General features: G+C 36.7%; 1 protein-coding gene across 2 annotated transcripts in view; it reads left to right on the top strand.

The window, feature by feature from the left end:
- The window catches only part of PDE1A (phosphodiesterase 1A), a 188,492-nt gene that overhangs the window by 24,608 nt on the left and 144,551 nt on the right, over window positions 1–19,333 (top strand). The window contains exon 1 of one of the 2 annotated variants that reach the window (XM_063162265.1): window positions 12,266–12,285. The exons of the other annotated variant lie outside the window; for it this stretch is intronic. The gene's annotated coding sequence lies outside the window, so the exon portion shown is untranslated. Of the gene's footprint in view, window positions 1–12,265; window positions 12,286–19,333 lie in introns of those variants that run through there. 2 annotated transcript variants of the gene reach the window in all.

Here is a 19,333-nt window from a genome sequence, read left to right as displayed (position 1 = left end):
AATAATTTTTGTGCCTGTGAACTGTAAACATAACACCTGTCTTCATTTTGTCTCATTCAGTCTTTTGCACTTGCGTATTTCATTCTTTTTCTCAGTCATCTTTGTAGCATCACCTGTTCTCCATTTCCTTTGACAATTACCAATTAACTGGATGTTGTTAGTAAAGAGTTCCCTTTGGATGTAGAGGAACACTTCTCCAAGGTATTAGCACGGCCTCTGTCCTCTTTCCAGACCTGTAAGCATATACTCAGCATGGACAGAAGACAGCTGGAACAGAATATTTGAATAATAACTTGTAGTTCAATTACTATTCCTTGCTTTAAAAGCTGTATTTGAATGTATTGCTCCATTGCACCAAAAAGAAAGGTGTTTTTCCTCCCCAAAGGTTTTTTCCTCCCTTAGCAAGCCCATGGCAGCAGCAGCAGCATGAGCTTGCCCACAGTCCTCAGGAAAGGTACTTCACTCTTCTGCAGGAGCCATCCCCTGTGGGAGAGAAAGCACTTCTCTGTAGCCTTCTTAACTTTTGTGCTAGCCAAAATGAAGGGCATTTCTGATTATTTTCCCTCCTAAAACTATGTGAAGAATTTTCTTTATCAGGAAGGTTACTAAGATTTGTTTTATGTAGACCACTGCAAGCCAAATTAAATTATTGCAGGGATAGGAACTGAGTGTTCTAAATTAAAAATACTACTCAAAATTTTCATTTTACAAAATTAAAAAAAAAATTGTGTTACATTTTCCCAACTAATTATATAAGTGTTAGTAAGAATTACATGCCCTGCATTTGAAAAGCTACTAAACGAATTCACTATTTTATATTGGATTTTGCAAAAGGGAAAAGTGAGCCACTTTTCTGTTTCATTCTTTTTTCCCACTTTGTATTGTAATTTGTTAATTTTCTATCACAGGTTGTTTCCACATCACTTTGCTGAAAGCTCTATTTTTGGTGTACCTGATTAGATGGCTCTGGACAAGAAGAGCTGCACTAAACTTGAGCAACATCAGCAGCTGATGGCACTGTGTTGCCTAACACCTTCAGAAGTTTCTGCGCTTGTGCTGAGTTGCCATAGCAATATCTGCCCACTGGTGGTGGACTTGCCTCAAAAGTTGCAATAAGAACTTGTCAGACTAACATAATGACAGATACATTAGCCACAGCAGCACCAAGAAACTGGAAATAATTTCTGTCACAAATGTAAATGAAGCTTCATTTTGTTTCAGATCACAGCTCTGTGTCTCTTTTGGGAAGTCCAACACTCTGCTGCTTTCTTTAATAAATGTAACCGCATAAGTACATGAGATGGGCTGGAATATTTCAGTATTGGACATAACATGAGGATCAATTACTTGCCTCATGAATGCTCCTCAGGGAGGATCAGTTTTAATACTGTGTTTCTGCAACACCTTTCCTTTGGCCTCTTTTTGTTACAAAACTATGCTTTTTTTCACTTCTTCCACTTGCTGCAAATATTCTTGATATCAACTCATTCTTCTCCTTCAGTGATTCAGATATTTGGAGATGATAAAGAAAAGAGAATGTTTGTGGATATGATTTAAAATGTCTCTAACTTCTGAATACTTCTGAGTCCTTTACTTCTTCAGAATCTTTCAGATACTTTACATGCTGAAGTTGTAAGGCTGAGATTTTTCAGACCAGGAAAGCTAATGCAACAACTTTAACCTAGCAATAATTATTAGCCCATCTGTTTTGCTTCACTGGCCTATTGAGGCAGACAGGAAAAAAACCCCAAATCACTGTTTCTGCAAAAGATGCTGGAGCCTTTACTTTGAATGCATGTTTCCAGATTTGTTTGGTTTAACTCCACAGATTGCGAACTGTTTCCCCTCTAGTATTTGGTTTATTTGTTTAGCTTTCCTGGATTAAAATTCAATTTAGTCAAATACTTGGATGAAATGATGCTTTAACTTGGTCTCCCTGACAGGGATTTTTCTTCCCTGAAGCAGCAACTGATTGTTTTTCTCAGTATACTCTGTAACTGTTAGCATTAAGTGCAAACTGACCCATGCTTCTGTCTTGAACCACAGTATTAAATTCTCCATTTAGAAAATATCACGTTGCCCATTTCCACTCTGCCTTAATTGTCCAAAATTAAATGTGATCAGAGTGGGACCCTTTTAACAGACACAGCTCGGAATGCTAACTGCTTGCTGATGATGTGTTTGCTTAGCAGTTTGCAGGCTATCATTCTGATTAATAAAAAAATTCACTGTATCTATGGAAACAAAGTGTGGAAAATAGCTTTTACATCTGAGGAATGTTCAAGGAAAATTATTAGGTGGCCTTAAAAATGATAGCAGCTGTCTTCAGAGCAAAACTCTGGGCATTGCTGGTGTAGAAAGGACTGTGACATATCGGATCCTAACATTTTTGCTGCATTCCAATCAAATATTGTTTTAGAAAGTATTTATGCAAATTATTGCATCTGTTTTATTTCTTCTTGACGCTTTTGTGCATTGCCATGTCTTAATTGAGATGTCCCAAGAGATGATTTAAATAATGTTAATTATTAATTGATTTTCTCTGGATTAACTCTAAAAGAAATGAAAATTTCAGAGTGAGGATAATTAACAGTATTTGCACCAAATTTGCCAATGCTTTTGCTCTTTTGGAGAGCCTTTGTGTGGAGTTGTCTTCTTTCCTGGCTTCTTGCTGTAGAGTTAAGGAACCATGAATGTGTTCTCTTTTTCTTTCCCATTTTATTTTTCCAGCTAAAGGTGCTGGCCAACAAATGACAATTTTAGGAGTTCTCCTGGCATTAAAAATTCTAGTCTTTAAGATGTCTTTCTCTTGTTTCCTGACTCCTAGAAGTTATTTGGTGTGCTCAAAGCATTAGTAGGTCTTGTGCCTTTGTCACAGCAAACACAGGAAACTTCTGCTCTCTTTTAATGGCAAATAAGAATGGGTGACTGAGTTTATTCCCCTCTGGTCCTGCAGATGGTCATAATCTTCCTTGACTATCAGGCTTCCATTCACATTACAAATCTGTCTTGGAGAACATGAACTTGATCCCATTTGGGTGAAGGTAAGATAAGATTTTCCCCAGGAACATACACTGCTTTCCAGCTCTAAATGGTGGTTGATCCAAGGGACAGGGTCAGTGCTCCTCTGGGGTAAATCCCTCTGACACACATGGAAAAGAGACATCATGCCCTCAGCTCTATAGAGTTACTCCTATTGCAATCCATTGAGTAATTAACTGAGCTGGGAGTTGACTGGGGTAAAAATTCATGTTTCCCAGGAGAATAACTCTGAACAGGGCACTTTCCGTGGAAAAAAAGAAAGGAGCTGAGGCAGCAAGTGGATATTTATTCACTGTTTTATTGAGAACATGCTCTAACAAGTACTGAGAGTTATGAAAATGTCAGAATATTCAAATTTGCTAGTAGTATATTAGTATAACATTTTATAATTCATGTCCTTTATTTTATACTGTTTCTACTGTGGACTTAGGCCAAAGGACTTGCCTGCTGGTTTGATGAAACAAAAGACTTAAATTGTAAGAAAAGACTCATCTAATTATCTTACCTTGGTCTGCATTAACAGGATGCAGATCTGAAATTCTGTGTCCATCACAGTTTCCAAAGGTTTTGAATGAAGGCAATGGAAGGAGCTTTTCAGAATGTGCACTTCATGGCCCAGCTATACCTGGCAGCCTTGGGTGACATGAAATATACAAGGGGAAAGGTTTATTTAGGCTGAGGTGGAAGGGAGCCCAAAGTGCAATGGATAAGCTTTGGTAATGAGAGCAGAAGGGAACAGTTTTTCCATGGTTTTGGAGTTGGTTTTTTTTTTCCCCCAGTAAAATACTGTTCTTCAGGGGCCAGTGAAAGCATTTGAGTATGATGCAAGCTGTAATGAGGTGCAGGAGCAGTGCAGTAGCAGAACCCCTTGTGTTCCTGGTGAAATCAGCCTTTGCTGATGGCAGGAGAGGCTACAGGAGCTCTGCTGCAACTGCGTCCCTTGTAGACTCAAAAATCTTGGTTTTCATTTAAAACTCATACTTGCTCTGCTTCAGGGGAAAAGAAACCTCTTGAAGTAAAATACCTCTTGTGAGAGTCACCCTTGGGAGCTTTTGCTTGGATCCATCTTGTAAACAGAATCTGTATGTTTACATGGAGTTCTGTGGCCCTCAATTTGACCTGGCCTAGACCTGCTTGTAACAGCAGTGGATCAGTTAGTGGGGAACAAAAAAGATGAAAAGCAGGAAGAAAATGTGATGTAACTCAGACAACTAAAACAGGCATACAAAAATAAACATTTGAGGTATGTCTCAAGATATATTTGAGGTGCATAATATATGAAGACACAATGCAATATAATTGCAACTTTAATTGCCAAAGTATAACTGCCTGAACCTTAGAATGTTTTGATATTTTTAGAGGCCCATGTAAGGCATAAAACTTTGGATATTTTAAAACTGTTATTGCAGTGATGGACTATGAATGTTTATTTACTTGAAAAGAAACTGAGCTTAGTTAGGAATCCAAGTGTATTGCAATAGTTCTAGCTGGATGTACACCTTTTCACTTATGTCAAAAGAACTGTTTACACAGATTAAAATATTTCTTCAGTTAAGTACTATTTTAGAATTTATGGGCAGCTGAGTTTGGAAAACATTATTGCAGAGGCAATACAAAGTGATAGAACATCATCAGCAAAAGTCTTTGTAAAGGACTACACAGTGTTTTAACTAGCCACAAGGAGCAAAGTGCTCCTTAGCAGATGGTGCAGCTGAGTTTTTCTTGAGAAAGATTTGTTTTGTTTTGTTCCTTTCACATCCAGCTATGATGAGGCTTTGCAGGAGTGTTTCCAGATCCTCCATGTGAGCTATGCCGTGCGTGCAGCTTGGAAAGTCCAATGTCTGCAAGTGAGTCTGAGTGTTCCAGACAATGCTGGATTGGGCTTGCTGTGGGATTCTCTTGGAGGGACACAGATTGAATTACAATGAGTGAGACAGGAACTTGGAAAAACTTGGGATAATCTGAACATAGGGAGTCTTCAGATTTTTGGGACTCGTGATTGAAAAACCCCAGAGAAACCAAAAAGCAAACAACCCCCGTTGCACCCCCCAAAAAGTTCCCCCCCCCCCCCCCCAAGAAATTGAAAAACAGCCTCAAAATCTGCTCCAGATGTTATGCATACCAGATAGCTGCAAAAATGCCTTCACTGGTTGTTTTGGCATCCTGATTTCCCTCTCCCTCTTTAAGAAACTTGCCAAGGAAGGGATAAAAATGTTAAATACTACACCAGCAAACCTATGATGGGACCCATGCTTTGTCTTCGCTTACTGAAAGGAAGTCTCAGGCATGGGGAAACTGAGTTAGGCAAGGCCATACAGGCAGTGCATGACCAAAATAAATCCTCCAGATTCTCAGGTTGGTGTTCTTACGGTGACACTTAATTCCACTGTGGTCATTGCTAAATACATTTCTCTGAGAAAATGGTATCACTGGTAATGTGTAAAAATTAAAAGATGAAGTATTTCAGAAGGCTCTTAAAAAAACTCATGGTAAGTTAATTGTATTTCTGTAACAAATTGTGTTCAGAGACCAGAGTATTAATTAAGTTCTAGGAAAAGTTACATCCTCAGTATATAAATAAAACCAACTGCACATAAAATGGTACTTTTTTTCTTTTAAACCTAGCTGATCTGACGAACTTACTAAGTGTAATCTAATATAACATTTTAATATCAATATAATACTTTCAGAAAAATTAATCACAGCAATTTGAAGTTCAGGTCTCTATATCAGGGAGTATAAAGGAAATTTTATAAAAAATAGTTGGAATATATTCTTAGGATATCACATCTATTCAGCAAATGATTTCGAAAACTCCTGTGTGTATGAGTTTGCATTTAATTAGACTAGTTTATAAATGCACAGTTAATGTGATACTGAATTTTGATCTGCCAAAGCTATACTTTAAGATACCTTTTCTAAAAAATAAAAAAAGCGCAGCTTGCTCTTCTTAGCTCTTACTCAGTGTTGCTCCAAGTGTAAACTCACCTTGATTAGAACCTTCAGTACATTTCCTGTATTCATGTAATTCAGAACAAACCATCTGATGTGACATGTTATGTCATTAATAAATCTGTGAAGCTAATAAATCCAGTTTGTGGTTTGGAAAGGAGAACACTGCAATTCTTTCATAGAGCATGTTTTTGTCAATGGAAGATAGATACAGAACTATCAGAATGTTTAAAGGATAAGAATTCTTAAACTTGTAGTTTTATTTGCATGGCTGATGTCCATGGAGACAAGTGGTTACAAAATCAGTTTTCTTACAAAATCACTTGATTTGAGTATTATAAAAAGTTATTAAGAATAAAGAGGGGTACTCTTTCATGTTCTGTCAAGTAGATACAGGGGTTATTTTAAATTTTTGTCACAGGCTTAACATTCACACAGATGTCCTTATGCCCAGTTTCTGTGTGCCACAGTGAATTCTTAGTGAAGTATGTGTGGCTTGTGTGGATATGTGATAGAATAGATTATCTGAAATTAATAGATTTTCTCATTGTATACAGTACATCACAATAAAAAATGTACTTAAAATAAGAGACTTGGGCAGAACATGCCTTTGTGCACAATTTAACAAAAAACCAGAAAAATTCTATTTTTGCAGATTGCAAGTAGTTTTGGGATGATGGAGTGCAAGCAATTTCTAACAGGGGCTTGGGGTTTGTATTTACAGAAGCCAAGAGCTGGACTTGGTCATCCTTGTGGGCCCCGTCCAGCTCAGGAACTCATAGGATTCCAAGGCTACATATTGCACCACTTTAAATAAATAGGTGACCATGCAGACAACAATGCACAGTTAAGCCTTGAAACATTAGTGCCCCATTACGTCCATGTCCTTTTAAATGCTACATTTTGGGTTATGTAATTCAGGGAGTGCTCTGCAGCTAGCTGACAGAGAATATGGAATATACAAATGACTTTACAGGATATGTTTTCTTATTTGTGCTACCTTGCTTAAGTCAAGTTTTGCTCTTTGCAGCTGTTTATAATTTTAGACTTTATTTCCTTTGTCAGATTGACTTTCTTGGACAGTATAAAAATGATGCCAAATTACTTTTGCTGGTGAACAAAGTATCTGATGGTTTGTTAGGAAGAGTAGTTCATCTTAGCTTTGCTTTGCAGTTATATTTTTATGGCAGGGACAGGGTGTTAGTTCAAGTCACATTTCTGTGTACTACGTACAAAGAAAATAGCACATGGGTGATTTCTTGTCCCTCACTGTCATTTCTTACAGGATTGTATCATCACTGAGTGATCACTTAGCATCAGTTTTTTCCCTTTTAAATTGTCAAATGAGTATTAAAGGTCTCCTTTCATTAAACCTGAACAGTGTTGTGTTAACTAGTCAGAAGGACATTACAACTCTAATGTGCTGGTAGTGGTGAGTTCCTGTATATCCTTGGCTGGATCTGCTGTAAAGTCTTTTAGGATTTTGGTCTGCACATTCATTGAACTTCCATGCTGTCTTTAAAGGAAAAAGAAGCCTCTTGGAACTTCATCCGCTGGAACTTACTTCTTTTAAAAGCTACTTATTTTAAGGCAAAATGAACAGTGTGCCAACACGTTGATTATTAAATAGTCTTCTCTGCAATAAAGTGTGAGCAAATGGTATTCCCATCTGTAGTCTTCACTGAAGACTAAATAAGGGACAACTTACATCTAAGAACATTTTATGATGCATTTGCTTTTGAAAAGGCTGAGTTTATGGAACTTTGGTATTGCACCATTAGTATTTGGAACACATGGAGACTGTGGTGAATCACATAAATGAGACTGCAGATAAGAAAGAATGGCAACTCTGAGTAAAATAAATTTGAATATCAGTGTCCCATTGCTATGCTAGAATGTATTTCATTTAATAGCTCTAAATCCCAAAGGTTTTCTGTAGGATATAGGTACATTGAATATATCCCATGCATTACTGTAATTTTGTCCCAAGGATTCCTCTCCTGTATTCCTTCCCATTTTTAAATTCTATGTGACAAAAAGATGATCTACTTATTTCTATATGGTAAAACAGAAAAGCAGAAGTATAGGGTCTAATTTTAATGGCTCTCAGAAGCATAAGGCATCCTCAGTGATACCTAAAATCAGTGAGATTTTATTGGTGATTCCCACAGTCAATGGCTTAGCTAAGGAGCCAGATTGCTGTAACTTGTACTAATATAAAATGTTTGGTTTTTATATAGGAATTTTAAGAAGCAGAATGTATATGCTGCATTTTCCATATAATAAAATTTTAGGAAATATTTTTTGTTCTATGCCAACTTGAGAAACTCCCAAGGTAGCTTCAAGTTCACTCTGCCTTAGCTTGAACTGGGACCACATCTATGCTTTTCATTATTTGCTTTTCTAAGCTTCAGTTTGTATTTCATGTGTGTTTCCAACAAGAAACATTTTCATCAGCTGATGAAAAATCTGAAATATGTGTTCTAAAACTTATTCGCCTGTTTACACTTTTTGTTCAGAAAAAGGATTCTTGGCCTGGGACCAAATAAGTGGTTTTTATGTAATTAAATCCTAAATGCACTTATGTAAGAAGGACAAAAATCAAATGAGTAGGAGGATAAAATGCAAAGATCTAATTTCTTTGAGGTCTCAGTTTGTAAGTTCAGCAGTATTCTTGATGTTCTTGCTTTGAGAAAATGCCCAGTTTGATTAGGAACTCATTATAACAAGTTCTTTGTTGGAAAGTTCTTTTTAGACTTAAATTCCATGGGGTCTTTTTTCTTATTTTGAAAACAGGATTTTTTTTTTCCTTTTCGAAGACAGCTTTTTGGGTAAAATAGTATCTGTGTTAGTGTGATCAGAGTGATGAATGTTTTGGTTTTGTCCTGTTGTTTGTTTTCTTTGTCATTGTCAGTTTATTTTTGCTTTGTTTCTTTTCAATTGGATCTTCCCAGCATCTCTGTACATTTATTGCAGCATCCTTTGGGATGCCATTGGCTTACAGTGATTTTTGGATTATGTCTACTTCTACTTATGCTGAATTTGCAGCAAGAATTTTGAACATAAACCTTTCAGACCTTTCAGGGCTTTTTTTCCCTTTCAGTTCTAGTGCATTACAAAAGATCTCTTTAAGCTGCTGTCTTCATCAAAGTGGCAGAAACCTTGTACACAAAATAAAACAAAAAGCTGCTTTGAAAAATACATAGAGATTGAGAAACTTGAGATACTACATACTTTTACATTTTGAAATCAAAAATATTCAGTTTAATCCACCAGATACTTCCTATTAAAAGCATCTAGAGAATAGGGAGAATCAGAAATTCTGGACTAAATGGATTCCACAGAACAAAATACATGTTTTTATAAAATGCCACATTTGTTTGAAACTTAGAGCAGCTCTAAGCATAATTTTATTGGTATAGCCCTTGGTGCCTTGGCCTGGTATTAGGTTATTTTGTAGGTTATAGAGTGAAAGTTGGTCTTTATTTCTTCTCTTCTGCATAATTTTGAGCCAGAGGCACAGCCCTTTTATCACATGCTGTAATCTATTACTTTTTCCTGAGTTTGACATAGACTATGTGATACCAAGTATTTCACATCTGTAAAGATTCAGGCTGAATAAAAACTTTCACCTACAAAAATGTGATAGAAAATGTTTTAAAAGGATGTAGTTATGCTAACTTCCTGTTCTGATCTGTGTCTCACCAGATACACAAAGAAGCAATAAATTATATATGGATATATATGTATAATTTGAGCATATATAATTTACAAATATAATATGAAAAATGAGCAAATAGGCTGAGGTTATCCCTGCTGGCCTTTCTTGGCTTCTCCCTTTATGGGCTGTGTGCTGCTCCTGCCTCTCTTCCTGTCAGCAAACGCTGCCCCACGAGCCTCCAGCTGCCCAGAAACCCTCAAAGGGTGGGACCTGCCATCGTTGCACATCCTTACAACTCCAAATCCACAGCTTTTAAAGGAGATCGATTGCTTCGTGTCTGACATGGCTGAGCTTTGGTATCTGACAAAGTAATTTGGGAGAGACTTTCTGGTGTTCATTTGCATTGAATGAAGACTATAGCCTGCTTTATAAAACAGTTCTGACCAAGCAGATCAGGCTTGTTTTTGAAACTCAGTCTCAGTTATCACCTTCCTAAAGTTCATAATTACCTCAGGAAATCTAAATCTGTGTGTTTGATCCTCTTTTTATTCTCCTTTTTTAAGAAATATCCTCCTCTCCTCCCCCCAGAAAATTCAAACAACCAGAGAAAGCACCTCAACCAAAATGCGACCAACAAACCCACAGAAAACAAGGAAAACAAACCCCACTCAGGTTATTAGGGCTATTGGTAAGGTAATATAGAATAAAAAACTATCGAGACTGAAGATCCAGATTTAGGAATTTGGAGTCTTGTAGGAAGAATTGCTTTTATCTGATAGTAATTGTACAGGGCAATGTTGGGAGATTATGTTGATTCTGTTAAGAAAAGAAAAAGGTGTTTGCCTTCTCTGTACTCAGTGTAACTGTGTTCAGTGACTTTGTTAACATAGGGCATATTCATAGTCCACAAAGGGATTGAATGTATCTATTTTTGTATCTTTTAGATGTTTCCTTCTAAAATACCTTATTGTAGTATACAGTCAGCTATGGTGTTCTTACCCACAGAAATTTAATTTGAAGGTTTTTATTGATGGTAAAACTAAGGAAACACTTGTAAGTAGGTTTTTCACTGATGAGCTCTTTCTTTTTTCACTGATCAGCTTGGAGGCTGTGGGTGTATTGAAGAACCTGATGCGCCGAGTGAATTAGCAAAGTTTGGGGTTTTTTTGCATGATCTCCAAGCTTCTATCTCTAAGGAGTAGAGAAGAATTTTCAAAAGTTCCTAGAATTGGATTTTATCTTTAAAGTTTTATTTTGGAGTGTACTTATTTGTTTAGCAATTATTCCTATGAAGGATGAAGTTGAGGAACTGAGAAGGGAATGAAGAAGGAGAAGAGTTTTATTATTATGTGCTTGGCGCCTTTGTGACATGTTTTTAAGTGCTATAATTTAAAAAAATAGAAAATAATAGAGCATGTGTATGTTTCATTACAAGTGAAAAGTATTTACCCTTTCAGATACTAACAAGTAGATATCATAGGAACTATACAAATGCATACTAAAGAGGATTAATGAGCTGTTATCTAAGTTAGTATTTAATTGATTTGGCTAAATATCAGTCTGTAGGAAGAAATGCAATTTTTTTTCATGCAAGTAATGGTTTTTGCATATGCAAATGTATGTGATTGGAGCTGTGTCAATCCCCAGCAAATTCCAGTGTGGTCTTTTGTGAGATTATAGAAGCCTCTGCCAAGTGTACTTTTGAATAATTTTTCTGAGTGAATTTGGAACCTAAGATTACCCAAGAAAGCTTCAACTCATGCGATTTCCTGCCAATTTTGTGAAGTCAGTAACAGGGATAAGCTAAGTCCCCTTTGATATCTATCATTAAAAGAAGTAAAATACTTTTTTATAATAATACTTACTTTGGAGGCAGATTTTTTGTGTAAAAAGTTACTATATTGATGTGATCAAAGTGATGAATCTTCCTTTTACAGTTGTCACAAGTTTAAAACATTGCTAAATGTCATGGCAGTAGGCCTTGGCAGAGAATTTCCTCAGCTTGGATTTTCTTTATTTCTCTGCCTTGCCTATATCGTACATCTCTCTTTAGTAGTAAGTACACTTTCACCTCAGCAAAATATCAGAATTCATCAAATTTTGACACACAGGTGTCTGTCTTAAAAAAAAAAAAAAGCCATCTAAAGAACTTTGAACTCTCTGCTGATACTACTAGGAAGGGCACAAGCCATGCTCATAGTAAGCAACATCCAATAGAATGCTGTCCCAAGGCAATTAAAGATATATTTTTCCTATCCTTAAAGCTGTGCACAGAACCCATATTTGGTTAAGTTACTTTTTATTGTCGTCAGTAGATAAGTTCAGTCAGATGGGTCAGAATCTGCAGAAGGCATTACTTTTACTAAAGCTTCATCGAAATTAAATTTGGAGTTTGAATCAATGCCCAGGAATGATGTCAGCTATAGCAGATTAAATTTGCTAACGTCTCTTCATTTTAATTGTGTTTTTAAAACAAAGCAGATAATTCTTCCAGGCTTTTGCCTTTTAATGTTTTCAGCCTTTGTTTGGGCTGAATATTTTGGAGCATTGATTATTAAATTTTAAATCTATTTTGCAGTGCCTCTGCATACAAAAACATCGGTTTAGTAGACACGTTTCAACAATAATTTGTAAGTAGTAAAATATTCAATATTTTATCAGTCTTCTGCATACTGTCTTAGTTGTTGTCTTATATTATGGAGGAATGAGTAAAGGGAAAGGCAGAGAAATAATTACTGATGTGTAGTATTGTCTGTTACTTATCCTGAAAAATCAAATACACAAAATATTTCTTTAAATCCTATAGTATTAAAACCGATATATAACCTGTAGGAAAATAGTTAAATAATTCAATTTTCTGTCTTTGATAGTATTGTGTATTATTTTGTATTATTGTAACAAGATAATTTTGCTTTTGTTCTATCTGGTGATATGCTTATGGTCTGACTACAGCCTGAGAATTGCTAGCCTTTTTATTTGTGTCCTATGTCACATTAATAATGATTGGAATTATTTTTATACTTAATCTGCTAAAAATCTTAATAACATAATTAAATCAATTGCATCCTGCAGCAATGAATTCTGCAGGTAAATTGTATTGTCTATATCCTGCTGCTGGAAACAATGTGAAGTGTTCAAATTTCAAGTAATTGGAAATGAAAAATCCTAATTTACTGGAGTAAGCTTTCTCCACAGTGGCAGTACTTTGCTGTATGTTAGAATCCTAGAGCCCCAGTTTTAACTGCTAGGGAGCTCTGGAGGTCCTGTAGTCAGACATGATAAAGGTACTTGGGGATGTGTCCAGCTGAGCCTTCAACACTCACAGAATGGCAATTCCACAGCCCCAGTACTTAATTGCTCATTATGAAAGTTCTTTTCAAAATATTGGATTTTCCAGGGGTGAATTCTTCCCCCAGATGCTGGAATTTCTCATGTTTCTACTTGCCTATTACCTCTTGTCTTGTCAGTGTGCACCTTTGAGGATTGTCTGCCTCCATCTCATCTCTCTCCTTTGACGAGGTGCCTGTAGCTGGGGAGCAGCAAGGGCTCCCCTGAGCCTCCTCTGCTGTGGGCTCTCCAGTTCCCTCAGTATGTCATAGGTGGCAGAGAGCAGCTTCACAAGGACCTTGTCTGTCTCCTTCAGCACCTTTGGATGACTCCAATCTCATGGATTCACTTATGTCCAAGTTAGTTAAAGGATTCCTTGCCTTCATCTCTCTACAGCAAGTACTGCTGCACTCCCACAGTTTGTGCTGGGAGGCTTAGGGGCTTGGAAACCCTCAGGACAAGCCATTACATGGAAAAGTAAAGTGTTCTTTTTATTATTTTTAAATGCCTTCCACATAATGTACTTGGGAATCTTTACCGTGCCTTCTTTTCCACTTTTCCAGATCCTATCTTCACCTCTGTGTGCACTTTTCTTTCACTAGTGCTAGTAACCATCCCAATACTATGGGAATTTCTTGGCTGAGACCAGTCAGTAAGGCAAGGGGAATAGGTTGCCATTCTTGCAGAAACCCTGGTTGTCTAGGTTGCACCTATGGAGCTTTAGTCTCTTTTTTCTGTGGGATATTGACAGGTGAGGATTCACTGGTGTGTATAATGTTGAAATAAGGAAGTACAAAGACAGCCTTCATCTTACTGTTGCATCTTTCTCTCTCCAGATTTCCCAGTATGAAATAGTCTTTATGTGATCTGAGCTATTATTTAGTAAAAAAATTAGACACAATGGGGCTTTCTGGTGTGAAAAATATCAAGCAGTATGTTGCTGATGCCAGAAAAATGTTTGTTAGGTTTCCTAATGCAATTAATCTTTGATCTCAGAAATGGTACATGAATACTGTTTCACTCTCTTAGAAAAGCAGAAACAATGTTGGTCTGACATCTAAAGACAAGTATAAGATGAAATCTTTGTCTTGTTCTGTTCTTAAACTTGCACTGCTACTTTTTTGTCTTGTGTACTTGTCACAGCACTTGGATAACCTACATTTCTTCTTGTTTTTCTATTTTTCTGCTGTTTGCCTCATGGTTTAATATAACTTCCCACACCTAAGAAACTAGTTAGGAAATTCAGAACATCAGTTAGAAAGTTCTCAGTTAACTTCTAGCTGTTTTTTATACAAGGTGAGTATATATTAGAACTGTCTTAGAAATTATGTTATCCCCTACTGCTCAATTTCTCTGGTTTTCTTTATCAAGGCTTTCAAGAGACAGGGAAAGTGATATTAAAGAAATGTTCCTGTGTACATAAAAATTGTGTAAACCTCTTCTAATTTTAGCAACTCTATTGAGCAATCAGCCTCTCTAGCCCCAGAAGCTCTTTCTTCTTCAGAACAGAACTTGGTCAAGTTTTAACTGGTTTGGAAAGATGCCATAACACAGCAAAGTTCATGGTGAGGAAGTTTCACTCTGAACACAGCATTTGCATGGCACTTGAGCAAGATTTTAGCACTGGACATCTGCAGAGGGGATGTTTTTTTACCTGCTTTTTGTGCTCTGCTGCAGCTTACATTTTGAGCCCAGAAGTGGTCTCACTTTCCCTGAGAGTGAGTTGTAACCTTTTTGCTTCTGACTGCATGCTCTTCTGTGAGTGGCAAGCAGGATTTGTGGATAACTCCTTTACTGGACAGGTGAATGGGAGAAGGACAACACTTTACCCGAGTGGGAGGTGCTGGAAAGCATTGCTGCTCAGGGTCCTGTGTCACCAAACTGAGCCATGTCAGTCACTTGCCTTTTGAAATGTCATGAGGACTCATAAACTGCTTGCAGCTTCCCAGTGACAGTCTCACTCCTGAACTGTGTAATTTTAAAATACCCATACTATTGACAGAAAAGGATCACTTGGTAATTTGAGAGGTTTAGGCTTCCTCCTAAAAATCCACTAAGCCAGTATTTTTTTTTATGAAACTGCATAGTTTGGCTTCAGTTACATTCACTAGTATACTTCTATCTTCACAGAATGCAACTCAAACTTTTTGAATGCATCTAATGTTTTTGCAAAATTATTTTCTCTATGAAATGCAATCTTTCACTGAAAACTTCGTTGTGTAACTATAGGAAAGCATAATTTCTAAAATTTTATGAATAATGCAGCAATGATTCAGACAAGTTTTAAACTCTGTAATGGCTGATCAGTGTTTAGGAATAGACCTATCTTCTCATAGTGCAACAATAAGCAGATTTCAGTTTAAGATAGGCCACAGGGACCAATCAATGTTTTCCAAATTTGAGGACCAATATGTAATATGTAGTTTAGGTACTGGGAAGGTCTTTGGTAAGCAAAATGAAAAAAAAAATACTCATGCTGCTGATTTTCTCTATCAGCTTAATAATCCACTCAATGTTTAAGGTGTTTAAAAGCCAAAACATGGACAACATCTTGCTGAAATTAAGGTTAAAATCCAGAATATATTAAGAAAGGGCTTTTTCAGCTGCCCTTAGATTTCAGATTCTGCAGCAATTCCCTGAAGTGTGGAGGTTTGAACAGACTAATTCTGAATCAGGTATTATTGTGCATATTCCAACATGTACCGAACTGCACCAAAAGTCAAGGCAATACTTGGGGTTATGATGTGGCTTTGTCTCAAAGAGGGTGAGACTCTGCCATTCCATCCTGAAAGCTCAGATCTGCAATTAAGATTTTGAAAGAATCCTGTGTGGGGTGGGATGATTTGATTCCCCCTCTTTGGGATAGCTACTAGTGGAAAGTTTCTGTACAGTAAAAATAGCTATAGTCAGGGTAGCTTCCCAAGTTGATCTCTTTAGTTTGAGATGAAAATAATTTTTTGCTGGCATCTGCTTGATATTATAAATATCAAGAAACATTTTCTTGTTGCTGTGGTCCTTGTGTCAGTAGTGTTTAGCAAAAGGAAATTATTTTCTTGTTTTCTTTGTGGAGTGGCTCAACATGATTGCTAGAAAAATCTCTTTTAGACAATGATTAGCTGGAATGACTCCATGTTGTTCTATATCTACACTTATTTCCAGCATGAATTAGTTATTTTCTTTATAGCTGGTGTAGTTCAGTAGGATATACTGGCAAAAGCTTTGTCATATCTAGATTTACCATTTCCTATTGTTTGGTATTCCATATTCTTTCTTTTCCAGTTACATGCAGGTACCATTAACTTGGCAGTTAGATTTTTTCACGCTTAACCACAGCTTTTGTGTTCAAATGACTTTTATACCTTACCACTACCTCTTCTGTACATGATTATCAAAGGTATAACACCTCCTAGAGGATTAATTGAATGCATCCAAATTGTGAGGAAATAGGCAATGGGCTCTGATAAAAGGAGCCTAATTAGTCTGAAACATCTGTATTTATTCTACAACTGTTTGTGCTTCACTACGGGGGTAGTCTTGCCTTTCTGACATCATTAGGTATCAATCTCATGTTATTATGAAGTACAACATCACCCTTGTGATTGTGGCAATTTCAGTCCCTCTTATTTCAATGCTGACGGCAGTTCTAGATCAGTCTCCTCTCTTTGCAAAAATTAGCACATTAGTTTTGTAGCTAAGTTGTTTCCTAAGGAGTTCTTAAAACCCTCTGTTTGTTCCATCAATGTCACTCCTCCATTTCAATTCATGCTTTTCAATACCAGCCAATTCATTCCAAATAAAGAAGCTAAAAGTCACTAAGCCTTACAAAAATCTGTAATCTCTTTTCTTCAGTTGTGCTGATTGCCCTCTGATACTGTATGAGCTATGTGCAATTGCTGTTTTCAGAAAATGTATTGCAATTGTCATAGCTCTCTATAGTAATCTTTTCTTTCCTGAAGTACTGCAATTAAATACTAAGAAGTTATAAAATAGTCACTTTCGAAGGGAAGTAAGACTGAAGAAAATCTCAAAACTGGTTTGTACCGACCATACTTTGCTCATTCTACATCTGTTTTTTCCCCCTGTGTGTGAAATCATTATCTTTTAGCTCAAATTACTAGTGAATTAAACTGCTGACCAGTTTAAACATACCTGGAGAAAGATGTAGATGCCAACTGAGCATCTGTCTTACAAGGCAGGTCAAGATGTTTAATCACCCTGCCGTGAACCACTTCTGTGTAATTTCATTCACTGATATGCAATACACTTTCTACTGAACATTTGGTTTCTTCTTGATTGACTGCTGTCTCTTTTGAAACTTTGGTTCTAAAGCCTCTTTCCAGGTCCAGCTGCTCAAGACACACTGTTTATCTCATTCTGTTTTTTTCTGCTTAGGGTGCAGTAGCAAGTTTTCATCTGCAGTTCTTTTTTTTTCAGATTATCCATAACACATCTCTCATGTATTATGTATCTTGGCAATTACTCATTTTTTGCTCTCTCCATCTTCTTGAATTTGTCAGATTGTTTGGTTCACTGAATTCAATGACTGATTCTATGGTTCTAAATTGAGTGTAAGGTCTTATTCAAAGTAAACTTAAAGATAGATGTGCTTAACAGGGTGCCTGAACAACTAAATTCTGCGGACTGCAGTGAGGTCCAGCATGGGTGCAGATTTCAGACATGTCCCTTCATAAACCTGACTTGACCTGGCACTGAATTGGTCTGTGAACACCCACACAGTTGTGAGAGGCTCTTGGTGCTGGTTGCTTCTAGTAAGGGGCAATTGAACAATCAAATGTGATAAGGTCTTTATGTGTCATAGGTAGACTTGCAGATATATATCTATTTGTGCTCTGAGCTTTTTAGCTAATTTGCTTGCAAGCCTTTGTGGGTATTTGCTTTCATTTTTAATTGCCTAAAAGCTTTGATAAATCTGACACCATGTTCATTACCAATATGATAGGATGTGCATGTAACAAACAAAAGGTGGTTTTTCTCCTTGCCAAACTTAAAGTTGATACTTGAAGGACACATAAATGAACATACACATTTTATATAAACAAGCCTAAAATATGGTAAATCAGATGGTGCAAAAAATACTAAAGTAAAAATAAAGGGGAAAATGTTTCCTATTGGGTCTCCTTATATAGGTCATCTAAGTAAGCACTGTTAATGTATCAAACCCAGCTCTTTTGCCTACTTAATTGAGTCAATGCCAATACACTGAGTAGACCATATGCATAACTTTATAAAGTTGCTATTCCTCAATTATGTAACTGTACTAATTTTGTTAATATATTCTGTGGAGAATCCAATAGAATCTTGGAGAGTCCAAGATTACTGTAACATCAATGTTTTTCCATTGGCAGATTGCTGGAGACCTATGTATTTAAATAAAGTCAATGAACTTTAATAAGACCAAATATTTCTTCTTCCTCTGCTGTGCTTCCTATTGAATAATAATTCAGATATTTGGACATTGCAAGTGAGAGGGAAGCTCTGCTTGTGCAAAAGAGGATTGTATATCACAAATGAAAATACATTTTATTTTCATGGGGAGGGCAAAAGGAGAACACTGACTAACAAACCATTCCTTTTCTGCAAGGGTGGAATTTGAGTGATGAGATGTCTCTGCTATCTTAGGTTCTGTTCACAAAGCACCCTGTAGCACTCGAGTCCACTGGCAGGCAGTTCTTCAGTGGTTTAACTGTTATTTACAGTGCTGTTGAACCCTGTCTTACCCAGCAAATACATGCAATGCTTTACCTGCTTAAAATTAAATGTGTATTAGTGCTTGGCAGAGCAGGGCCAGGACATACAGCGTGCAAATCTAATACCTGCTGTCATAATTACAATAAACCTATCTTATCTTTTGGAGGATTTTTGTTTTGTTTTTTTCCCCTATGTTTTCAGATTTCTTAATTGGTTCATGGCTCTCCTGCGGTTCCACCGCAGGGAGGTTTGTGTTGTCACGTTTGGAAGCATGGGTATTAGCTTGACAAGTCACCCTGCAGGTCTCTTGATACTTTCTTATTTTCCATGTGTCATGAATTAGATGTTTTGAAGATTAATTTCACACAAAACAGCAAACAGCGTATTTAATTTCCCTTCAGGAGCAGACAATGTCTTTAAAATAAAGCTCTTATTCTCCTCATCAAAACCTGCATGATCCCTTTCCTCTTCTTATAGCTAATTAACTGGTGGAGCTGCAGGATTTTCCCAGTTTCAAGGTAAGTTTTTTTCATTGCAGCTGTTTGATTTTAGCATAACTGTAAAGGTCTGTCAGTAGTCAATATTGAAAAGACAATCTGATTTCTTTACTGGTGCATATATTTTAAAATTATTTATTTGCAT

The sequence above is a fragment of the Melospiza melodia genome, chromosome 8 (genome assembly GCF_035770615.1).
Source record: "Melospiza melodia melodia isolate bMelMel2 chromosome 8, bMelMel2.pri, whole genome shotgun sequence".
Lineage (NCBI taxonomy): Eukaryota > Metazoa > Chordata > Aves > Passeriformes > Passerellidae > Melospiza > Melospiza melodia.
This window is presented reverse-complemented; position numbering and strand designations above follow the sequence as displayed.